The sequence below is a fragment of the Mytilus californianus genome, unplaced genomic scaffold (assembly GCF_021869535.1).
Source record: "Mytilus californianus isolate M0D057914Y unplaced genomic scaffold, xbMytCali1.0.p SCAF_3, whole genome shotgun sequence".
In the NCBI taxonomy this organism is placed as follows: domain Eukaryota; kingdom Metazoa; phylum Mollusca; class Bivalvia; order Mytilida; family Mytilidae; genus Mytilus; species Mytilus californianus.
Genome location: NW_026262679.1, coordinates 74,757,576 through 74,781,452, shown reverse-complemented (window position 1 = coordinate 74,781,452; position 23,877 = coordinate 74,757,576). Strand labels below are relative to the sequence as shown.

The 23,877-nt window shown below is 31.8% G+C and overlaps 1 long non-coding RNA gene across 1 annotated transcript; it reads left to right on the top strand.

The window, feature by feature from the left end:
* The first annotated feature begins 2,955 nt into the window (after nt 1–2,955).
* LOC127735092 (uncharacterized) lies at nt 2,956–8,529 on the top strand. The gene is made up of 3 exons (XR_007998033.1): nt 2,956–2,981; nt 4,102–4,178; nt 8,320–8,529. It is a non-coding gene; the product is annotated as an uncharacterized LOC127735092 (long non-coding RNA).
* The last annotated feature ends 15,348 nt before the right edge of the window (nt 8,530–23,877 follow it).

Here is a 23,877-nt window from a genome sequence, read left to right as displayed (position 1 = left end):
AGTTAAAAAAAAATTGCATGTACCCTAAAATATACAAAACAGTCTAAAATTAATGCAGTCAGTTAAAAGTACAAATGCATATATATATATATAAAAAAAAAAAAAAAAAAAAAAATATACCAGAAATCCTTAAAAGCAGTGAATCTTGAGTTATTTTTTTAAAAACATTTAAAGAATTTACATCCCGTAAGGGCGATGGTAAACTGTTCCATTTTTGAGTGATGTTTGATACAATTTAGAATCTTTATTTATGTCTTAATGAAAGATCAAGATAAACTCGTATTCAACCTTTATTATCCATGTTATGAATGAGCAAAATATGAAATTACATTGAAGAAATGATTTTTTAACCAGATATTTACAAGAGGATCAGTTGAAAGGTCCCAGTAAAATAGAGGCATACATAACAGCTCTGTCAAATGGATGTAAACGTGTAGAATGTAAGTAGTTAATCTGAATAAAAGGAACATTGGTTTGAGGTCAATGAAACAGCAACCAAACAACACAAAAAAAAACCTAACAAAAAAGACATATTCTGACCATGTGCTTCTAGGTATGATGAGCTTGTAATTTACCATGATAAAGTCACATGAGAAGTGTCAGCTCATTTAAGATGTAATTTAATACTATTGCAACATAGATGCATTATCTTTTTTTAGTGAAGTGTCAGCTCATTAAAGTAGTAATTTAATATCATTGCAACATAGATACTTTTTTTAGTGAAGTGTTTATAGACTGATAATGAGGTATTTTATTATGATAACACATTTAATTATTACTATGGCAACATAAATGTATGATTTTATTCTTCTTCAGTGGACTGTTTGGTCCTCATGAAGAGCCTGTTAATTACCATGGTTACCAGTATATATTTATTGGTTACCTTAAATGGCAACATAAATATATGATATTATTCTTCTTCAGCAAATGTTTAAATGGTCCTTATGAACAATCAGTTATTTACCATGGTTACACATTTATTGATTACTATGGCAACAGAAATATATGATTTTATTCTTTTTTCAGTGGACTTTTAGGATGGTCCTGACTATGATCCTGTTATTTACCATGGTTACACATTAACATCTAAAATTCTCTTCCATGATGTCATCACAGCAATCTGAGAATATGCATTCCAAGCCTCACCGTAAGTTGAATACCGTATATCAGGTTTTTTTCGCATGTTTTTTAATTTTCGCTTTATTCGCGGCACCAAAAGAAACGTGAAAATTTAACCCAGCGTAAATTTCCCTACATATTCCAAGATTTATGGTTGTTTGAAAGACTGTTAATTATCGAGTCTTTTGTGTTGTTCGACAGATCACAAGAATATGCATACTTAGTTAAGATCACACCTTTTGACAACACAGCAATCATTGACTTGTTAAAAATGTTAATTAGCGACGTTCCATTGATTAGTGTCATAACCCGAACATTTTGCATGTAATGTAAAAATAAAATAAATCACATTTACACGGATATTTGTATACCTGTAATGATCAAAACCTTCAACTTTTATCATACTCCAATGTAAATATTTTACGTTCCTTGAAAGTGTATTTTCGTCTGTAGTACTCATATTTATTTGATATCGATAAATTGTTAGTTAATTAAGTTTATGTTGTTTACAACTTTAACAATACGATACAGTTATTTTTTCGCGTGTATTTTCCCATTCAGCAAAAATTATACACAGTGAAAATTTAACCTGCCCATTTTGCCATCAAATCTCGAAAAAAAGCCGATATATGGTATCTTTGTTTCCATGGTAACACATCTACAACTTATATTTTCTTCTTGTGAAATATAGCTTATAAAAATTTTTTTTTTATCATAAACTTTTTCCCCACAAGTCAATTACAATTCAATGTTTACAGAGAAATTAACAAAATTGACATAGGATGTTGAATTTTTTGGTGAAATTTCAGAATCTTAATGTGTGTATAAAAAGATGCAGAATTATAGCAGAAAACTTTCAAATTTTATTTATTAAAGTTACTATGACACCTTAACTAGGGTTCTTAATGGGAAATTTGAGGTAAATTCCTTGAATGTTTTACAGGCATCATCAGGATTTGATGGGATCTTATGTAGTATCTGTCAAAGATGATTATAGATTTGTTCCATATATTGTAAATGTAATCTTATTCTCATTTACCTCAGTAATGATTGAATTATGACTAAATGGGCCGTAGCATTGGACTTACAAATGACATGAGCATCACGAAAAGTGCCACCATTGTTGCTGATACCTCTTATCCTTTCAGAGTAACTGAGTACAATGTTGTATATTAGAATTTTGGTCCTTAATGCTCTTCAACTTCGTTCATTAAGGATGTTCACTCCTCTATTTCAAAATAACAAGGTTTTTAAACGACTGTTATAGATTGATAGAATATGAATAAGGGAACCTAAAAATTAGAAAAAAATGATAGGTCAGTGTTCTAGTTTTTGAGATATAATCAATTGAAAATTTGGCGGGAAATGGTTCTCTCTAGATTTTTCATATATTTAACATTGACACCTTTTTCCTTTCAAAAGCTATGAAAAAATAACATGGATTTTATAAAATTTTCAAAAAGGACTTTTAAAACTATATGCAATAAAATTATGAAAAGAAAAGTAGGGGTCAGTGGGCAAAATTTCTATTGGCACTACATGTATAAAACTAGAGGATTTCGAATATCTGACAAAAAGTCAAAAACAAGCGAACATCCTTAATTTGCCTTTTAAAATTTTTTGATTCAAGAGCCACTGATGTGTCTTTTGTAGATGAAATGTTCCTCTGGCATACAAAATTTTAATCCTTGTATCTATAACAAGTTTGTTTATAATGGGGTTCTTTTTGTTTAATTAATCTTATTAAATAATCTGTGTTTTTCCATATATTCACAGGTATTCTGTCATTCTATCAACAGATAATCATTGTTCTGTCAAACAACAAGCTGTTATGGTTAACAAAGTAAATGCCATCTTTGGAGGTAAGTAGGTCACTGTGACTGTATACATTAACATTAAACAGTTCACTATAACTTGAATTAATGTTGATTGAATTTCTGTATTTTAGTTGTTGTATTCCTATAACATATTTTTTTAGTTATTGCTTGGTGCTGGGTTGAATAATTTAATGTACATTTTGGTGAACAGATTTTCATATTAAAAAATGAAAGTTTAATTCTTCACAGACTGATTCTTATTGAAAACTTTTTTACTTTTTACAAAGCTAATTGATAACTTTTTATGCCCCCGCCGTAGCGGTGGGGGCATTAAGTTTTACCCTTATCTGTCTGTACGTCCCAAAATTGGTTTCCGTTCTCTAACTTGAGTTTGCCTCAACCTAATGTTATGAAACTTATACACAATGCTTATTATCACAAAACACATATCAAGTTTGAATTTTGGTGGCGTCACTTTAACCGTTCTAGAGTTATGCCCCTTTATAAATGGAAAAATTGCAAAAATTTTTAGTTTCCGTTCTCTAACTTAAGTTTGCCTCAACCAAATGTTATGAAACTTATACACAATGCTTATTACCACAAAACACAGATCAAGTTTGAATTTTGGTGGCGTCACTTTAACCGTTCTAGAGTTATGTCCTTTAATAAATGGAAAAATTGCAAAATTTTTATTTTCTTCTAAATATCAAAGTAATTTTTAAAATTGGAGTTAACTTCCTTTGTCCAGGATTATAGTTGAATCAATACAATCAATGCTTTAAACAATGCAATGTTTAATTTTGACTTCCACTGATAAAACACAGATCAAGTTGAATTTGGGTAGTGTCACTTTAACCATTATTCAGTTATGCCCCTTTATAAATCGAAAGATTGCAAAATTTTTAGTTTCCATTCTGTAACTTAAGTTTGCCCCAACCAAACATTATGAAACCTAAGATTAAGTACAAATTTTTTGTTTCCGTTTTCTAACTTTATTTACTTTGTACAAATCTTTTTGATAATTTTTGACTTTTTAAAATGAATTTTGTTCAAAAGTTGATGTTTACTACACAGGAATGAAAATTATACTTAGAAGATTCACAAAGTAACAAATTTTACAAATCTTTTGTTTGTGACACTATATCTATCTCCTGTTTGTTTACAGATCTCCCATATGCCCCTGAAGAGCCTCCTGCAACCATCCCATCTCCAAGTGATCTAATGGGCAAAATTATTCTCAAGGTAAACATATATATATGTTATTGCATATTGTAATTTTTCCCTGTTTCCTTTGAAAATGTTTTTTTAAATATAAATTAGATACTTTTTTTTTTTTATTCACTTACAAGCATATAGACAAAGAAGAATTGAGTAAAAACTGGGTTGTGTAGAAGAATAAAGGAAAAGTTTATTATATTTAAAGTTTTATATTCACGAAGTATTAATCCTTCATATTTGCATGGACACAGCTGATTGACCATAATAGCTTAGTCTTGTTCAGTTGAATATGCCATGAGCCATCTTAAAAAAAGGTTATGTCTTCTGTGGCACAAACTTTTATAAAAGCTAGAATTCCATGCAAAATTTACTTTTTTTAGTATTTTATATACTACTAATGTGGCTGTCTGAGGACTTAGAATGGTTGAAGAGAGATAACTCTAAATTAGAATGGTTGAAGAGAGATAACTCTAATTTTATATTTGACTTGTGCTGAATGGCTTTTAGATCCCACAATTAGTATTTACATTTTAAGGAAGAATATACAGGCTAACAAGTGCTGCAGTTGTTGCCTTTTTATCTGCTAGTTTGCTGCATGTTAATTAATTTTGTATCTGATACTTTTACAATTAGCTGCAAAATAAATTCACATATGGTCCAGGGACACATTTTCGTTGTCCTTAGTGTGGACAGTGTATAACTTGCAAATTTTTTTCATACACCTTTCAAATTTATTTCTTCATATTTTATGCATAAGATAGTAAGTAGGGGGATGAATTTTTTGGTAAAGTAGTGATTTGGTCCAGTTTGAAAAGGTAAAAAAATAGTATGGCTGAAGCTGTCAAACTGAATTACAGACCCCCCGTAACCCAAAATTGTCCATATTTTGAGCCGATAGACTATTCTATAATTTTGACATAATTTGTTCCAAAAGTAGTATACTACACTGTAAACAATTTTTTGGATAGAGCAGGTGAGATTTTTTTTATTTGCGTTTTTTGTCTAAAAGAAATACACTATGAAATAACTGTTCTTGGGCCATATATCAGCATTGTGAAACCATGCCAAACTTGGAAATTCAAATTAATGGATAAAGCACCTTTGTTGATAGCCAAAAGCTAGTCTCATGAGGAATTTATTTTATTTAAACTCTAAAGAAGAAGACTTAATAGCAGCAACTTTTTAACTTTTGATGTCAGTTCCCCTTTTATGAAAATAATACTTGCCATTGCAAAATAAAAAAAATGATAAGTTTTATTTGATTTGTATCTGGTTTTGGATATTTAATTTATAATTCAAATTAAAATTTGTTTTTATTATGCTTTTGAAATCCTGAATTATTTAGACATTGACTTACTTGGCTTTTGCAACAAAATGTATATAAATCTTTATTTTATATTATGCCTTGCTATTATTTGCTTTATTTGTTTTTCTTTTACTGGGAGAAAAACTCAGTGACAATACGGTGAATAGAATAAGAATTATTTATTCGTTTGTAGCACATCTTTTGTTTGCTTTTTGATGTGTCTGTTTTTCTGTTGTTTTTTTTTTTTGTGTGCCTGCATTGACCTTTGTTTGCTTGCAAAATAAAACAGTGCTTTTAAAATTCTCTTAATTTAACTGGAAAGGAAAATTAAAAATTGCACTTTTTAAAACACATTCTTGTTTGTCTCGTTCAACATACACTACTGCTAAAATGGAAGTTGTTTTTTCCACTTGTTCACCAACTCTTGGGAAGCTAACTCCTGCCGCTTACATTCAACCTCAGATTTTTTAAAAGATATTCTAAATGTGTAATGTATGTTCAATTATTATTAGAAGTGAATGAAAAAGTTTATTTTATTCTACCGCCTTGAAATTTTGCCTACTCTGCTTACTTCCATCATTGATTGATGGAGATGTCAAAGTCCACTCAAACTGTAGTGTACACCCCTATCCAAGAAGTGTTTGAATGTACAAACCTTAAAGTTTTATATTCACGATTCAAGTTTTAATCCTTCATATTTGCATGGACACAGCTGATTGACCTTAATAGCTTAGTCTTGTTCAGTTAAATATACCATGAGCCATCTTAAAAAAAGGTTATGTCTTCTGTGGCACAAACATTTATAAAAGTTAGAATTCCATGCAAAATTTACTTTTTTAGTATTTTGTAAACTACTAGTGTGGCTGTCTGAGGACTTAGAATGGTTAAAGAGAGATAACTCTTATTGTATATTTGACTTGTGCTGAATGGCACAATACGTTTGATCCATATCATTTCCATTACTAGAGATACTCTTTTACTATACACTGATTTCTCACATCTGCTTACTTCCATCATGGATTGATGGAGATGTCAAAATCCACTCAAACCATGGTGTACACCCCTATCCAAGAAGTGTTTTAATGTACAAGCCTTAAAAAGCTTGATTGAAATCATACTGATGAAGCAGTTTTTTGTTGTTGTTGTTAAAAGTAACCACAAGCTAACTTTAGCTTACTTTACCAGAGAGGTCAGGAAAGAGTCAATTTGATTGAAATACAGATTCTTTGTCCATTTTTTGTTTACAAGTTTATGCTGTGATTTTTATTACCTCAACCAGGGAAAATTTTGCCCCCAAATTTTTGAAAGAATATATCATTAAGACAAAACTTGAAAATTCCTAAAGGTCTTCTAAACAGAAAGTGAAACAACACCATATTTCAGTTCCTTGCATTGTAAGTGAAGCTTGGACACAGGATCTGTATCTAAATCAGATTGGGAAAGGGTATAGATAAAAATATTCATACCAAAGGAGGTGTTGTTAACTAACAGGTCAATTTTGGAATAGTCATATCAATTAGTAACATCATTACAAAACATTTAGAGTACAGCTTTTCAGCTGATTTAAAAAAATAATTATAATTAAATTTATAAATGGCTTCCTTTTCACCATTTTGTTTTCTTCGTTTTAACAGATTTTGAATGTTAAGTTCAAATTTGGGGTATTTTGATAATTTTATATTTTGAATTGATAATCCTCCTTTAACTTTTGAGAATAATGTACTTTAGTATTCAAATACATGTATGGGAAAGGATTGGTTGAAGTAAGTAGGAAAGGGGAAGGAAGGGTGGGGTGGTAGGAATAGATAATGTTAATGGGGCAAGAGAATCCCTTCAAGTAAAATAAAAGTCTCATGGAACTGACAAATTTTGGCCAAATAGCAGGAGAGGAGTTGGTTCACTAACTCATAATTTTGGCCAAAAAATATGAAAACATGATTTATTTATTAGTTGTAATTGGCCTCAGAAACTAGCTTTCAGTAACTACAAGTACTCTTTTTTTCAGTGCTTTGTGTCTCTTACCTATTTTTTTAGTTGCAAATTGCAACTGACTATTACAGTTTGGTCTTATGTTGTGCTGTAACACCCCTGTTCCATGTTAAGGGAGGGTTGAGTGCTCACAAACATGTTTAACCCTGCCTCATTCTTTATGTGCCTGTCCCAATACTGTAGTACAGTGGTTGTTGTTGGTTCAGGTCTGTCATACATGTACTAGTATTTGTTTTTCGTAAATTGTTTTGTTGTAAATTAGGCCGTTAGTTTTCTCGTTTGAATTGTTTAACATTTTTCATGTCAGCCCTTTTATAGCTGACTATACAGTATGAGTTTAGTTTTTCTCATTGTTGAAGGCATCACAGTGGCCTATAATTTCTTGCTAGTACCACTTCATTTTTACTCTGTTGAAGGTGGTACTGTGACCTATAATTGCTTACTACCACTTCATTTTAACTCTATTGGATAGCTGTCTCATTGGCAATTATGCCACATCTCCTCATTTTTATATATATCCAAATAAAGTTTTCTGAACTCTAAAACAACTTCTCTCACTTTTAAGCTCTAGATCCACTACTGATGCAATATTTTATTGAACGATAATAATGTAAAAAGAAATTGTATACATGTGTATTTTTGTGTTATAAAGAATAAAAGTATTGAGAAATGGTTTTATTTTTTTTTGGGGGGGGGGGGGGTGGGGTTGGTGAAATTTTAATGTGTTTGGAAGGGGGTCTTGGATTTATTTTCCTTCCTAAAATGGGGACAGGAAAAAAATTCGAGAAATTCTACTGTTTCCTCCCATTCCCCCCAATGAAAGAAAATGACCAGTCCCTTATAAATTAGTACATTTATATATCTGTCTAGGGTAAAAGACTTGCCACAGTAGGAAATGCAGTGCCAGAAAATGAAGAGGAACATGAAGTCAGTGATTAGGATGAAACAGCTGAAGTACAGGATGCAACTTCACAGGAGAAAGAACGGGCACCAAAGAAAAAGTCCAAATTGAAGTTATCTCCCAAATTCTCAGCAATTGTTCTGAATGAAGGCTGTCAGCTGTAAAGGAATAGAGGAAACAAAGGCTACAGGTAGGATTTTATTTCAGTTCATGACAGGAAACCGCCAATATTTACGCTACAGTCATTTCCATCTGCCTATATCTTTTGGCAAACTGCTACTGGCCTCATGCTTAACCTGATATTTTTGTAATGATATTGAATTTAAAATATTAACTCATTTTTCATGTTATTGCTTGCCCAATTTTCATAATGAAATAAAAAGAATTGAATGTCCAATTTGTAGGTTGGGCACAGATGACCATCTAGAAAATTTGCTCACTTTACCCATTTACCTTGCAGGTGGATGGAAATGACAATCACCAACTAACCTGTAGTGTGCTAAATTCACCACGTTTGTAATCAACTTTTCCGGTTTGACCAATGTCAAGGGAGATAACTCTTTAAGAATCAACTGAATTGTTTTGTCAATAATTTTAACAGATTACTTCCCAGCTTTCAAGAAACACAGATTATTTTAGTTGTTTTTGTCATGAATAATTATAACTCATAGCTGAAAGAGACTATTTCTAACACATATGTTCATAAGAATCCATTTTTTTTTTTTAATTTGACAGATAGCAATCTTAAGGAATTGTAAGATTATTAATTTATTTCCAAATAAAATGCAACATTCATGACTGCATGAGCTTTCTATGACAACTTCACAACAATGCATAGGGAATATAAAAAAAGCTTGATATAACTGGTAATTTCATGTTTGCAACAAAAAAATGCAGTTATAAGAATTAGATTTTTCTTTTTGTAATTTTAATGGGTTGTAAAAGTGTTGATTGTGCACACATTTTTAGTAAACACTTCATACAAAATTGTGTTGGTAAATGCTTTTATACTTCAATAAAAATTACAAAATGAAGCAGTCAATTAAAAAAAAAAATAGTTACCTCTCTTTAACCAAGAACTACCCTCTTTAGATCTGATCTTTTAGTTAACTCAAGATAGGAATAGTAGTCAGACATGAAAAGAAGATCTTACTTGCATTGAAATAGAATATATGAAAGATTTTATTTCATTTACAGAAAAAAAAATGTATTCTTATTTTTATTTATTTTTTAACAAGATTTAAATATTATATCTTTCACAAGTTTTTGAGTATTAGATTCAACCTACCATTTTATAAAACTGATTTCATTGTTGCTAGTCTCTAAAAAGGATGTCAATTAGAGAAGCCAATATTATTGGGACATTGATTTGAGAACAACAAAAAAAGACGCCTATTACAGGGGTATATTAAATTGGTCCTAGATTTGGAATCTTCTTTTATTTTGATGTCAGATTTGGATGTCAAGTTGAAGAATGGAGGTCGATTAGAGACTGGACATCAATCTAAGTCCTACATGTGTATATATATTGATTCAGTTGTGGTGGTAAATAGACTGTGATAAGTCTGATAACATTTTTTTAGTTTTGAAAATTTGTTCACCTGTTTACTATGATTAGGTGGAAGTATGTTCTTATTTCAAAAAGAGGGGCACTCAGCATATATTAATTTGTGCATGAATCAATAACTACTTGCTAAGGACCAAATGTTTTTACCACATTTTTGTATAAGTTTTAACCCGGGTACGCACATATAATATAAAAAATTTACATGTCTTTTTCAGGTTTTCTGATCTATGTAGTTTGGCATGTTTGTTAGATCATTGATGTGGTTTTGAAGGGCCTCTATTACAAAGTATATCACTGGATTGAGCTCTTTGTCTAAGTGTATTATTACAGTTCTTTGCTTTGAGCTCAGTTCATTGTTATGCAAATGCCTTCTTTGTGAAATAAAGATTTGACAGACAACTCGCATCTGCACACGAACTGTAAGGTAAGATGATTAAAACTGTCAGCACAAGGAATTGTTGAAGTAGCATCCATTCAATGTAAGTAGTAAGGGGAGACTAAAGCATTTTATTTACATTTGAACCAAACATTTTTTGTCCAGAAGACAAATAAGAAAAAAGCACAAATTTACCAAACAATGCTACTTGTGCTACTAGCAATATGATGCTAGGTGGTTTTGTAACATTTTTTTCAAACATCTGTACTGCCTACTGACGAGTCCTGAGTGTAAATGGTTATTCACTTATACATCATGTTTATTTGTGTCAAAGAAAAGGACAAAATTCACAAGGCCTTATCGATTTCTAAAATTATCTTTCATTGTTCAACATTTATCATTAATTTGTTAATTTCTGAATTTGTGTAAATGTACAGCCCTTTTCACTTTTATACCACAACAAAACTGCATCTTACTGTACCGGTATCACTTATATTTTTATCCATATAACAAAAATCCAATAATAATTTTGCAATACCTTTTTCATTTCAAATGCTAAAAAATCATAGTTCATATTTCTTCAAGTGTACACTATTTGTCATAATTTATTTCTAGAAATTACAGTAAGAATCATAAACAAATTCATTGGATTTACCAAGTTATTATACCCCACACAACAAAGTAAATAAGTATAATGTTATTGACCCGTCAGTCTGTTTGTCCATCAGTCCTGTTCTCTTCATCGCAACTCCTCTGAAACCATACAACAGAATTTCAGGAAACTTTGTAGATAATGAGAACATTTTATGTAAATGTTCATATCCACAAGAAGTTTTATCAGTTGACTTTTGTAGAAGTTATGAGTCTTTGAAGCATGCTCATAAAGGTTCTTTAATTGACATCATTTTCATACTGGTCAAATTTTTTATGCCCCCGCTGTAGCGGAGGGGGCATTAAGTTTTACCCTTGTCCGTCTGTACGTCCGTCCGTCCGTACGTACGTCCCAAAGTTGGTTTCTGTTCTCGAACTTTAGTTTGCCTTAACCAAATGTTATGAAACTTATACATAATGCTTATTACCACAAAACACAGATCAAGTTTGAATTTTGGTGGCGTCACTTTAACCGTTCTAGAGTTATGCCCCTTTACAAATGGAAAAATTGCTGAATTTTTCGTTTCCGTTCTCTAACTTTAGTTTGCCTCAACCAAATGCTATGAAACTAATTCATAATGCTTATTACCACACAATACAAATCAAGTTTGAATTTTGGTGGCGTCACTTTAACCGTTCTAGAGTTATGCCCCTTTACAAATGGAAAAATTGCTGAATTTTTCGTTTCCGTTCTCTAACTTTAGTTTGCCTCAACCAAATGCTATGAAACTAATTCATAATGCTTATTACCACACAATACAAATCAAGTTTGAATTTTTGTGGTGTCACTTTAACCGTTCTAGAGTTATGCCCCTTTACAAAGGAAAAATTTGCTGAATTTTTCGTTTCCGTTCTCTAACTTTAATTTTTTTGAATTTCGACCTAGCCTTGGAGAAGACATTTTCAAAGAAAGAACTAAAATAACACAGAAGTGAACTTTCTAATTCATCTAGCCCCAAGCGTCATGCCAGGTAATGTAAAACTAAGTATTAGATAACGACACTGCTAATTTTTAGTGTTTGGTACAGGTAGGCTGTCACTTGTGCAACACAGTTTAACATAGAACCCTATGGGAAAAACAGAGAACTCTTTTTGTCAGAAAACACTGTCAAACATTCAAACATACTATCCATACTTGTTTATTTTTTCAAAATTTATATTTTTCAGACTGAATGTTTGCAAAGTGTTTAAAATAATAGAACATGACCCAGAAGGACTGAACAAACTGACACAGAAACTGTTTGTCCGTACTTACCCTGCTGGTTCCAGAACTGACTCCAGCAATTTTAATCCTACACCAATGTGGAATGTTGGATGCCAAGTTGGTAGGTTAAGTAGTAGAGAAATTGTTTGTCTAATTTTCATTATTTTCTTGGTAGACAATATCAAAATGTATCCTACCTGAATATTTCACTGTTTATTTACATGTTGTACACAGCAAAAGTTTTACTTTCCCATCTAATGAATCAACCATGAACAAGCCACATGCAAAAGTAACCAAATGTATGGTAACACAGATTTGTTAAGACAGTTTTAATTTTCATCTTTAGTAATAATTACATGGAGATTTTTTTTTAATTAGAAGTCTCAGTATGCAGCAAGGGACCAATAGATTCAGAAATATAACTTATTCAAAACATGATCAGACATTCAAAATTTTGAACCAAAAGATTGCACTTGCATGGTGACAAAATAATCTTTAATATTGATCTCATTTGTTTATAACCCTGTAAAGCAAGTAGAAAAAAATAATACATATAGTAAGCTTTTAATGTTGAGAAATGATTGCAAAATTGAAAGTTTGCAACAATGTTCTATCTTAAGTATGAAAATATATGGCATACAGTAATAAACTGAAACTATTATCCTTAAATGATTTAATTTTTGGTTTTGTTTTATTTGCCTTGAATTTCCAGACAGGTGGTGAACCTTTACAATTGAATCATGGGAAATTTATGGATAATGGAGGTTGTGGATACATACTGAAGCCACAGTTCCTTTTGTTAAGGATGTACTAAGGTCAGGTTTATGAATCTTTGTCAGATGTTCGGACTTCTTGGGTTTTTTCCTACGATACAGGGTAAAATAATTTGCCCCATATCACCCACTGTTCTTTTCATAAAAGACTTCAATAGCTCATAAAAAGGTCATTACCAAAATTTAAGCAGATTCAAGATTTTTTTCCTTACGATTTGAGACCCAAATAATGCCAATGCTAAATATAAGGTAAAAGTCCAAGTCAGCCTTTTACCACCATTTTTTTTAAATCAAATATCGCAAAAAGGAGTTCCATAACCTATCAATATTTTTAGCTTATTTTTTTCCTTTACTAATGCACTTCTGATTTACAGTATCAATTTTAAATTCTAGATTTTTTTAATTTCAACTAACTACATCCTTAAGTAAGTAATTTAAAAAAAAAAGTTAGTTTGTTTAGTTAGCTGCTTCATTGTAGAAGTTAATACTATCTTATCATGAATATGTCCAAATAAAAAATACTTGTGTTTAGGGTCTACCCTTTTTTTAATGCCATAAAATGCCTAATCTGATTAAAATACAGATCATATGTTCATGCTTTGCTCCTAAGGATCTGACAATGTATCATACTATTTTCTGTTAGTGGTTCCGCTGGTTTTGTCTTAATGATAAACACTTTCACAAATTAGAAGTCAGGAATTTGATTGGCTGATGTAATAATGACCAAAACAGATAGAAGAACTGAGTGTTGTTAGATTGTTGTAAGTAAAGTGGCAGACACAGGATCTGAATCTAATCAGATTGCAAAACGCCTACTCTTAAAGTGCTTATTGGCAATTTTGTAAGTGTTTCTTTCCGAAGTTGCTGGTTTTCTCATTTAGATTAGGTAAAAAAAAAATTTAGCAAAAAAAAAAAAAAAATACGGATCAATACCTACCTGATTTTACTTCAGGCAGGCACCCTTTAACACATACTTTTTAAGTTGGCCTGATATGAAAGAGTGTAGTTCACTGTTCACCTATACCCGGCACAGTAAGAGAATAGTCAATACAAAGATGACTGGAAAGGGCTAAATATGAAAGAAACAATTTGAAGTTAATTTAGTTTCGACTCATTTTTTTTGCAAATTATTGCAAAAATGATTATACACGAGTTATTCTTAGATTATCTTCTCCTAAGACACAATATTAATAGAAAGAAAAGAAATCAGTTCAGGTTTACAGTATATCACTTATTGGCCGGTTTTGAATAAACTTTTATATTGAAGAATATGAAAGATGAAACTTTGTTTTTTCTGTCACATCCATTTACTTATTAAGAAATCTTAATCATTTTCTGCTGGTTTATTTTAGGTGACAAGTTTGGTATAGAAACTGAGAAAATAAAAAATCCGAAGAGAAGGAAGCTAATAGCTATAGTAAGTATAAAGCTTGTTATTTCAAGGGGTTTTGAATGTGCCGAGACACAAGATTTAACTTCATCACTTTAATCACTGTGGCTATGTATTTATACATTCTACAAAGCCACAAGTCATGCACAACTTTTATGTTTGTTTCAAACATAAAACTTCCCACTTGTGCCATTAGAGTAATCATCAATATTTCACATTCTTCACAAGGAAATATAAAATCAAATTTGTTATCATTACTCATTGAATGAAAACAAGGAACAATATCAGAAATTTCATAAAACCATTTGAATCATGTTTTTTTTAAAACATGTTAAATATATAAGTAATACATGTGCTGAATTGCAGTTTTCAATACATAGGCTAAAGAAATGTCAGAGCTTGGAATAGGGTAAATCAGAAGAATCCATATCCCTAAACTTTTGAATATATATGTTTTTGATTGTAGATAATAAGTGCTTATCAGATTCAAAAGCCAAACAACACTAAAAAAGGGGAGATAATCGATCCGTTTGTAAAGATAGAAGTGCATGGAGTGAAATCAGATCAACAGTTAGTGAAGACAAGTGTTAAAGACAATAATGATATGTCACAGATAGTATGTCAGTATGTCATAGATAGTATGTCAGTATTTCACAGATAGTATGTTAGAATATCACAGAAAGTATGTCAGTATATCACAGATAGTATACCAGTATATCACAGATAGTATATCAGTATATCACAGATAGTATGTCAGTATGTCACAGATAGCCTGTCAGTATGTCACAGATAGTATGATTCCATAAATTATAGAAAAAGACAAGTATGTCAGTATGTCACAGGTAGTATGAATCCCTAAACTATAGAAAAAGACAAAGATATTCTGACTATTTAGACAATTCTGTGCTAAGAAAAATATATTAAATCCAAGACTGTGTATGTTTATTCTCTTTATTTAGCAATGCTTTGAAACATGCACATGGTAACATTAAGACGGAAATTTTTAAATCATAACAAAAAGAAATTGTTTTCCTATCTGATTTCTTTAAAAAAATGAAATCTTTCAGTTTTATTTCTCCATGTGTATGAGATTTAAAAATAAGAAATTAACAAGCTAAAGTAGAGAAATGCTTGCTGTTAAATCCACTTGTAATATTGATAAAGAATCTATATATAAAGTCATACATAAAATTCATGAGAAATACATTAATTATGTCACAAAAACAAAGCTTTTTGTCGAGCTTCGACTTTTGTCAAAAAGCGAGACATAGCGATCCTACATTCCGTCGTCTTCGGCGGCGTCCACAAATATTCACTCTGTGGTTAAAGTTTTTGAAATTTTAAAAACTTTCTTAAACTATCCTGGATTTCTACCAAACTTGGACAGAAGCTTGTTTATGATCATAAGATTATATTCAAAAGTAAATTTTGTAAAAAAAAATTCCATTTTTTACGTATTTTACTTATAAATGGACTTAGTTTTTCTGCCAGTTAACATTACATTCACTCTGTGATTAAAGTTTTAAAAATTTTAACAACTTTCTTAAACTATCCTGGATTTGTACCACACTTGGACATAAGCTTGTTTATGATCAAAAGCTAGTATCTAGAAGGAAATTTTGATAAAATTTTGTTCCATTTTTTCCGTATTTTTCTTATAAATGGACTTAGTTTTTCTTCCAGTCAACATTACATACATTCTGCAGTTTAAGTTTTTAAAACATTTATTAGATTGATAAATTATCCTGGATTTTTACCAATTACAGGGGGTCATATGTTAGGCAAACTTCTTAACCTTCTCCATATGCCCTTGTTTTCTAATTGCATTGTTTATCCTTACGTTGTGTGCACCTTTGTAGATCCTATCAACTTATGTTTTGGTTAACTGGTTCTTATTAAGAATTTGTTACTGGACATTAAACAAGAAATAGTCATATTTTAAGAACATAACCCTTGAAGAAACAGATTACATTGGTGATAATTTATTTCTTTCCACTGAAAAAATCGACCCCAATCTCATGTTGCAGAATTTTAATAATTAGTATTCTCTTTCTGTTTTTTATTTTCTTCAGAGATATGTCAAGTGGAAGACAATTTTACATGAGTAGCAGTTCCAACAATAAATGTGATTCTAATGATTGGATGATGGTATCTACCCAGAACAATGGCTGTCCATATGAGACCAGTAGTGGTACTAAACCAGCATTCTTATATGCTCCTGGTCAAACCATATCAGACTGGAGTCAGAGTAAGAATTTTACTTTATATCAAGACCTGATCTGTTTCTGAAGCTCTTCCAGACAGGTTCCTACTTTTATATATAGTCTGATAAATAAGATTAAAAATGGATTAATTTTTCATGATGACAGGTGTTAGCACAATCTAAATAATAATGGTGGTTAATAGATCGATTCCGAAACTCAACTTCCATTTTTGTCAATTACATCTCAGCATCCTATAGTAGGTGAAGTCATGCATTTTTGCCATTTTTGCCATTTCTAATGTATTGTTCCAGTGAAGTGTTTCAATAAAATAAGACAAACTTTTCTCTAGGGTTTACCAAATTAAGTTATCCATTTACCCACCAGTACAGGAAGTAAGGTTTTCCATTATTTTTGTTGTTGCCACAAATGAAGTCATCTGACCTTATAATTGATAAGAACTTTCTACAACATGATCAGTACAACAGAAGCAAAATCTTATGGTTTACTGGTATTTCAATAAAGGCTAAGTTACATTTAATCATGATATTGAAATAAACAAAATATTAAGAATTGTAGGTATTTTTTCTTCACTTTCATTAAATTTTCAACACTTTTGATATATCTACATGTATATGTATCTTTAAAGAAATGGCCAAAATCTGCATTTTTTCTTTTTTTTACACCTTAATATGAATATATGATATGCAATATATGTATAAGAGCTATTTTTTATTTTTGCGGTCGTATATTGGTATGACGGTGGCGTTGTCGTCGTCGTCGTTGTCGTCGTCCGAAGACACATTGGTTTTCGCACTCTAACTTTAGTTTAAGTGAATGGATCTCTATGAAATTTTACCACAAGGTTCAATACCACAAAAGGAAGGTTGAGATTGATTTTGGGGGTTATGGTACCAACAGTTAAGGAATTAGGGGCCAAAAAGGGGCCAAAAATAAGCGTTTTTTATAACTTCCAGACATAACTTGTGTGTTAGTGTATGGATCTCTCTAACATTGTACCACAAGGTTCCATATCACACAGGGAATGCTGGGATTGATTTTGGGGGTAATTGCCTCAAAATATTAGGAATTAGGGGCAAAAATAGGGGCAAAAAAAAAAGCATTTTTCTAGTTTCATGACAATAACTTGTGTGTAAGTGTATGGATCTTTATGAATTGTACTACAAGGTTCCATATCTCAAAGGGAAAGCTGGAATTGAGTTTGGGGGTAATTGCCCAAAACTTTTAGGAATAAGGGGCCAAAAATAAGCATTTTTCTAGTTTCCAGACCATTACTTGTGTTCAAGTGTATGGATCTCTCTGAATTGTACTGCAAGGTACCATACCACAAAGGGAAGGCTGGGATTGATTTTGGGGGTAATAGCTTCAAAATTTTAGGAATTAGGGGCCAAAAAAGGGGCAAAAAACAAGCATTTTTCTAGTTTCAGGACAATAACTTGTGTGTAAGTGTATGGATCTTTATGAAATTGTACTACAAGGTTCCATATCACAAAGGGAAAGCTGGGTTTGAGTTTGGGGGTAATTGCCCTAAACGTTTAGGAATTTGGAGCCAAAAAGGGGCAAAAAAAACAAGCATTTTTCTAGTTACAGACAATAACTTGTGTTCAAGTGTATGGATCTCTCTGAAATTGTACTGCAGGTACCATACCACAAAGGGAAGGCTGGGATTGAGTTTGGGGGTGATGAATCATAAGGGGGTTCAAAAAGTTTGGGGGGGGGGATTTTTTTTTCTTTAAAATTTTCCATTTTAAATTGGTTATTTCTGATTTATATATGAAAGCAAATAATAATGATATGGTTTGAATAGGTAAATTAAAATTTTTCAAGTTCTTAGACCACAAAGATTCTGTGTCAGAAACCTGTGCTGTGTCAAATATTTAATCACAATCCAAATTCAGTGCTGTATCAAGCTTGAATGTTGTGTCCATACTTGCCCCAACTGTTCAGGGTTCGACCTCTGCGGTCATATCAAGCTGCGCCCAGCAGAGCATTTTATTAATTACTTTTACAGCCAGTGCAGGCAAAGGAGATGTGTTTGCTATCCTTGCCCATCAAGATTGTTCTATAAAATCTACACCACAACCCACATGACTTATTATAATAAGGAAGTACATATTTCACCTGGGATCATTAAGAGAATTAAGGCATGGCAGTTACATATTTCTTCCAAAATGAACAAACAATTTTTTGAAATATATTTGTTAACAATTAAAACATCTCTATTTCACAAATATTAGTTTATTTTTCCACATTACAGGTTATTTTCCAAAACTAGGAGTAATTGAAATATCTACATGCAATTTTGTTGAAGACCAATTCAAATGGTAAAAGGCAATTTTTAAAAATTTATGGTAATATTGCCATGAAAAATACAATACTGTTAAAAACTCATTTTGATGGATACTTTTTTCATATTAAGCCCTGTCTAGATGAATTATCAGGGATTTGTTTTTCAGATTTTCTAACTCTGATGATACATTCTTATAATAAAATATCTTAGTTTGACATACTTACAAAAGCCATGTAAATAATTCATCTGTGACAATTGTGTGGTTTGAAGTATATATTTGACTTATTTGTTTCAGCTAAAGCCTGTATTTACAAACAAAAGATATGCAAACAGGGAGATCACTGGATAGATGGTTGTGATTTTAACTGCACATGTGTTGTTGAGAATGCTGGATGTTATGTCAGCAACAGTTTGTAAGTTTTAACACTAGTTAATGTGAATATAACTGCACATGTGTTGTTGAGAATGCTGGACATTATGTCCGTCCATCTGTCCTGCTTCAGGTTAAAGATTTTGGTCAAGGTAGTTTTTGATGAAGTTTAAGTCCAATCAACTTGAAACTTAGTACACAGGTTCCCTATCAGTGTTCCAGCTAGGATTTCAAAAGGGCAGGGTGCCAATCCTAAAAAGGGCATTTAACGCGTGATATGATAATATGAAAAGGGCATGTTTTAATAAAGATTATAATCAAACATTGTTTGTTCATTGAATCACTGGTTATAAATATACAAGAACAACAGCATTAGCCCAGAGAAAAGCTATCTTTCTACTTTTTAGGCTGAAAACTTATCAAGCAGCTTGTGACACAAGTTTTAAATAATTGCTTGGCACAGTTAAGCTTTATATGCAGTATTTTTTGAAAAATGTCCTGCTTCATTCTGTTTCTATGGTCTGACACACTTTACAAGTTTCACCTTTCTACCTTTTCTGTGCTTAATGGCAATACAGCATAAAAACAGCTGTAAATGCACAATGTTAGGATATAGTGAACAGTGAAAATTTGGATTGAAAATAAAAAATACAGAAAAAGATGACCAAGGCACCCTACCAACCCTGCTACTAAGACCCTCTTTAACTTTTCCCATAACTCAAAACACCTAAACATATAAATTCTAAAGTCAGAAGTATGAAGACATATTTTATAATATCTTAGTAGGTTACTCAATGCTAGGAAAAAATAAGATTGAGTTATCTTTCTTTATTTGGGTGTGCTCCTTCTTTGGAGGATAATAAACAGTACGTAGAAGATGTAAATGCAATCAACAATATGGTGGCCGATTTTGTTATTTTCGTATAAAAAATGAAGGCAGTCAATGAAAAATACGTCTTAATTTGCTATTTATTTCACGGAAAACAATAAGAGCAATGTTTTTAACGAGTTGATTATGGTTTTCGACTTTCTGTCAATTACGTTTTCTCCATGAAACTACGGTAAACATTGCTAATTGTGCCCAAGTTGTAGGAACATTTCTTCAAGTTCAAAGACAAATGCCGACTGACCGATTCTATTTGAATGAATTAATGTTGATGATCATTAAATGACCCATCCGATAAAAGGATTACCTATAACAACAGATTATGACACCTGTTGTAACCGTTGATTAGCTTGGGGTCGTAAACAAAGTCATATACTTGTCGCCAGGTAAATTTTCGTAATTGGCTGATCATATCAATACGAACAAAATAATATACCAATCGATCTTCAAAAAAGGCAGGGCGCCCTGCAAACTGTAAAAAGGGCACAGGGCGGCACTCAGGAAGGGGCGGGCAGACCGCCCTGTGAAAACGACCTAGCTGGAACACTGCCTATGATATGATCTTTCTAATTTTAATGCCAAATTAGAGTTTTGACCCCAATTTCACGGTCAACTGAACATAGGAAATGATAGTGTGAGTGGGGCATCCATGTAGTATGGACACATTCTTGTTTTTTAATCATTTATATAAAGAATAATGAGTGTTAATAAATGTAATTTTATGATTTCCAGATGTCAATCATACAACAGTTTACCACCAGGATGAACTTTAACCAAACCAGCAGGACAATGTTGTTCATTCCCAGAATGTGGTAATTGTTCAATCATGAATGGACAGCTTACAGGTATATTTCACAAATTAATATGACATTTAGAACCTTTGGAAATTTTGGGTCCTCAATGCTCTTCAACTTTGTATTTATTTGGCCTTATTTACTTTTATGATTCAATTGCCTCTGATATGTCTTTTGTAGACGTGTCTGGCATACAAAATTTTAATTCTAGTATCTATGATGAGTTTATTTAGGATTGTAAATGTCTGATGGCTAACAAAAAAGTTCGCTTTTTTTGATGTGATTACAGACTATGTTGAAAAGAATGACTATGACCATGTAAAATGAGGGTTTATTTCAAAATCTAGAAAACCAAATTTTCAATGTTCCAAGCACTTTACTGGATTAAAATTCATTAAATTCAGTTTATAGCAAATACAGTGTAAACTGTTTCTTTACCTCCTGCCATTCTGTTATCAAGAACTATTCTCTTTATATAAAACTGACCTTAAGTGGACATCAAGTCAATCTATCACAATATACATTTATGATTTTATTATTTTTCATTTGCTTATGAATAAAAGGAGATATGGAATATACATCAATTGGACATCAACCCGATAATAAAAAGACTTTTAGACAAAAGCATTCTATTTTCAACAATCGACAATAGAATTTTTTTTTTATGTAAAGCTTTAAATTTTATTCAGTTATTGTATTCTAATTCACATGTAACCTTAGCCACCAATGTTGTATCGATCTGATGAGTTAAGCCTTTTTCAACTGATTTTTATAGTTTGTTTTTAAGTTGTGCTGTTACACCACTGTCCCAGGTTAGGGGGAGGGTTGAGCGCTCACAAACATGTTTAACTCCGCCACATTCTATGTGCCTGTCAGGAGCCTGTAGTTTAGTGGTTGTCGTTGCTTCATGTCTGTCATATTTGTTTTTTGTTAATTGTTTTGTTATAAATTAGGCCGTTAGTTTTTTTTTCAATTGAATTGTTTCATATTTTTCATTTCAGGGCCCTTTATAGCCGACTATACGGTATGGGTTTTTTCTCATTGTTGAAGGCCGTACGATCGCCTATTGTTGCTTACAAGTTAGCTTTTTTCATCACATGGCATCTGTCGTCGTTAACTTTTACAAAAATCTTCTTCTCTGAAACTACTGGGCCAAATTTAACCAAACTTGGCCACAACTATCATTGGGGTATGTAGTTTAAAAAATGTGTCCGATGACCTGCCTGCCAACCAAGATGGCCGACATGGCTAAAACTAGAACATAGCGGTAAAATGCAAGTTATGTCTATTATTTTGAAAACAGTTATAAATAGAGAAAATCTGACATGGGCAAAAATATTCAGAATGTTGAGCTTTACCAATTGTTTTTATACGTCAAAACTGTCAGACAACTTCTTGTAGGAGTTATTTCCCTTAAATGACAAATTTTACTATTTTTTTACATTTTTGCCTATTATCTTGAAAACTATAATAGATGGGGAGAAACTTTAAATTGCAAAAATGATCAGCAAAACAAGTTCTACAATTAATTTGAAATAAGAAGATGTGGTATGAGTGCCAATGAGACAACTCTCCATCCAAGTCACAATGTGTAAAAAGTAAACAATTAAGGTCAAAATCTTCCAACAACTCCTTATTGGAGTTATTGCCCTTTAATGACAATTTTTACCATTTTTTTGAGTTTTGCCTTATATGATAAGAATTATCATAGATAAGTAGACACTGTAAAATACCAAAAATGATCAGGAAGGCAAGATCTAATAACAAGTCAGATTTTGCTGATATAGTTAGTAGACTGTCACTCCTCACAGGAGTGATTGCTCTTAAATGAAGATTTTTTTTACCCTCTTTTGTGTTTTTAGCAAAAACTAAAGAAGATAGAGAGAAACTAAACAGACTAAATGATCAGCAATACAAGATCAACAAAACGGAGATTTTTGTCATGAATTTTATTCTCATATACAATGTTGGAGAATGTCCTTTGTTGAATATGCATATAGACCAAGGTGAACACACAGGCTATTTAGAGCCTCTAGTCAAATACTTAAATTAAGCTATTTGTGTTTTCAACAGTGGAGATTTGAATTTTTATGCCCCCGCCACAGCGGAGAAGGCATTAAGTGTTACCCTTGTTCGTCTGTATGTTTGTCCATACGTACGTACCTCCCAAAATAAGTTACCTTTCTCTAACTTTAGTTTGCCTCAACCAAATGTTATGAAACTTATACACAATGCTTATAAACACAATACACAAAAGTTTGAATTTGGGTGGTGCACTTTTACTGTTCTTGAGCTATGTCCTTTTATAACGTTATATGCAAGCAAGGGCATCATCTGTGTCCCATGGACACATTCTCCATTTATTATCAATTGATGTCTGTTTAATTTTATGTCCCCCCCCCCTGATTAAAACACAAATAGCATTTATCTGAAATCTCTATATCTCTATTTTTTCTTACATATTTATTTCAGATTTTACCATGGGAGATAACATACACAGAAATGTGTTCAAATCCTACTGGTAACAAACTACAAATGCATTTAACACATCCTTGCATGCTTCCCCTTTGGTGATGGTTGTAGCTTAAATGCTTATATATTGTTTGCTTACTTACAACTTTTAATCAATAGATTTGATTTAAATGCCTTCTGTGCTAACATGTCATTGTAAATTCAAGTCTCCATAGTACAATTGCAGTACACCTCTTAGGGGATGTTGGTTCAAATCCAACTGGTGACCACAAATACATATGCTTTTAACACATCCTTGCATGCTTTCCTTTTGGTGCTGGCTATAGCTTAATTGATTATTACTTTTCAATGTTTGCTTGCTGCCAGCATTTATATAAAACTTTAAATGTTGTTGATGTCCATTGCCCAAATCATATATTTAAGCAACATAAGGTCTATTAGTGCTTAGTGCCTTATTTCATCATTTATTCAACACAGACAGTATGTCCAGTTACTTAAAAGGGGTAGCAATCCCTTCATTAGAATAAAAAAT